Source organism: Sapajus apella, unplaced genomic scaffold, assembly GCF_009761245.1.
Source record: "Sapajus apella isolate SASKATOON/1434 unplaced genomic scaffold, GSC_monkey_1.0 scaffold39, whole genome shotgun sequence".
NCBI classification, from domain to species: Eukaryota; Metazoa; Chordata; class Mammalia; order Primates; family Cebidae; genus Sapajus; species Sapajus apella.
Window position 1 is genome coordinate 9,203,983 of NW_022436979.1, and position 2,809 is coordinate 9,206,791.

The following is a 2,809-nucleotide window of genomic DNA, read 5'->3' on the forward strand; positions in this document are numbered from 1 at the left end:
AAATTTTAATCAATCAAGAGAGGACTATTAGCAAATGAACATGTTTAATTTTTAAAAAATTTGTTTGATGTATAAAATTAATTACAGAAACACTTTATGATAAATTGTTTTAAATGAAAGAACTACAAAATCAATCAGTGGATATTTATCTCTCTAATCTTGGAATGAATGATATTTCCTATGTATAAAAACTGGCAAACTGGGAAATAGATAGATTTAGGTATAAAATGTTAAAAGATTCAACATGGCAGAAACAACATGAAAATAACTAACAGTAACCTCAAAACCAAAATATACTGATATGTTCAAAGTATATACAAAAAGAAAAAATTTAATAAATACCAAATCCTCTCTACCAAGTCCATTAAAGAAAAAGCAACCCCCCCAATTTTAAAAGTAAAAGGCAATTCTAAGAGAATGACCTGAAGAAAAAGGGAACTCAAATCATGAACGAACCTGCAATGAAATAATGACCTTGTTATGAAAGAAATACAAAACAAAGCAACAATGAAGTACCATTTACATGATATCAAATTATCAAAGATTTTTAGAAAGCATGTGAAAATAGTTCTGTGAGTGAGGTGCTCTTGGGCTTCATAACGTACATAATGTACTAAAGTCTACACAAGCACTTTTGAAGAATTTTGTCCTAAGAATGTTTTTGGCTTTCTCAGTTTTGTGTATGGTGTAGTAGTGATAGCATGATGTCTAAGCTTTTACTCCCGTCTTAAGTGGATCCCTTTTTTTTTAGACAAACACACACACACACACACACACACACACATACACAAACACACAAAATATTCAAGACTGAACACATTGTAAAAAGCAAAGTGCATAAAGAAAAATGTAGCCATATAATAGCTTACTTCAAAAGGAGGGAGAGCGAGAGAGATTCTGCCTCTAGCAAGCACAAGTGCACAGTGCATAATTTATTGAACATTTCTTTCCAATTTTACTTAATAGCTTGCATTGTTCAAAGCACCAATGTTAGCTATACCAATTTGATTGCTTTTTTATGGCAGAGAATTACAGTGCTGTGAAGTCCATTATTTTTATATCACATTTAATAAGCTATTCATTTTATAATTTTGAAGCAGAGGAAATGAAAACTTGTATCTCTTGCAGATGGGTATTCTCAATGGCTTCTATATTTAAAGGAAAACGAAGCCTGAATACCTTGATTAGTCAACTGTTCCTAACAAGTACTGAATATCACTGGGTCATGCTTTCAGATACTGGCCAGAAAATCTTACAGAAATTAGAATGCTGGGAGAAGGTAAGAAGATCATAAAAACAAACTATAAAATGGCAATATATGAAATATCAAATTGACAAACCCCTCCTTAAATCAAAATTCTTTACATTAGATTTACATCAAGATCACGGGAACAAATAATGATTTCTCTCAGGAGTGTTATTTTTTCTTATTTATCATGGCCTCTTTTCTACTTGGGTCCATTTTAGCTGGCCAGTGAAAGAAAGAGTGGCTTTTGTTATTTCAGCCTGTTTGGTTAATTTATTTAATCGGTCTCATAAAATTTGTATTATTAAGCATGTGATTCAAGAAATCATTAACCTGACAGTAAATATTTATTGCTCTCCAAACGATATCTATGTTTTGAACAATGGTTTTAAAATGCTAAAAATCTTTTTAAAACCTAATGGAGAAGTAAATGAATATTTTAGATAAAAAGGAACATAGGTAGAATTAATTTGTCATTTCTTGGCAAAGTGAAATAATGTCTTACAGAGATAATGTGTTTGTCATCTGCAGAATTTGGCATTTCAGAGATACACAGTGTATTTCACATGATTGATATATTTCACTGTGCAATATCTAGAAACTGAAAAAAAAACTCTTCTAGATACAGACAATGAAGCAATGTCTGTCTGAATCAATTCTAAAACATAGAAAGAAACATGAGTTTTATGAAAAAGGTTTGCTCCCTTTGGTCTGTGAATAGCTTTAAACTAAGGTTCAAAGTTACTTTTAAGTCTTAACACTCTATAAGTCCTATAAATATAATTTTCTTATAAGTTTCAACTTATCAATATCCTATTGGATGGTGAAAAAAAAAGTAAGAGTAACATTAAGCAACGTTTGCCAAGCTTGTCAAAACCATAAAAGTAATCTGTCATAGTGTCCCAGGGTTAACTTAATAAGGTAACACAAACTAACTGTTTTAAGAAACAAAAATTTATTCTCTCAGTTTTGGAGGTGGGAAGTCCAAAATGAAAGTGTTAGTAGAGTCATGCTCCCTCTGAAATCTCTGGGGAAAGGATCTTTCCTTGCTTCCTGAAGTTTTAGGTAGCGCTGGATGTTCCCTGGCTTGTGGCAACATCACTCCAATCTTCAACTCCATCGTCACTTGCCCATCTTTCTTTGTCTTCACGTCTTTTTTTTTTAATTGTACTTTAGGTTCTGGGGTACATGTGCAGATCATGCAGGATTGTTGCATAGGCAGATACATGGCAATGTGGTTTGCTGCCTTCCTCCCCCATCACCTATATCTGATATTTCTCCCCACGTTATCCCTCCCCACCCTCCCTACCCTGCATCTGTCCCCTAGTCCTCCAGAACTGACTGCAGCGTGTGATGCTCCCCTCCCTGTCTCCACGTGTTCTCATTGTTCAACACCCGCCTATGAGTGATACCATATGGTGTTTGATTTTCTGTTCTTGTGTCAGTTTGCTGAGAATGATGGTTTCCAGAATCATCCATGTCCCTATGAAGGACACAAACTCATCGTTTTTTATGGCTGCATAGTATTTCATGGTGTATATGTGCTACATTTTCTTTATCCAG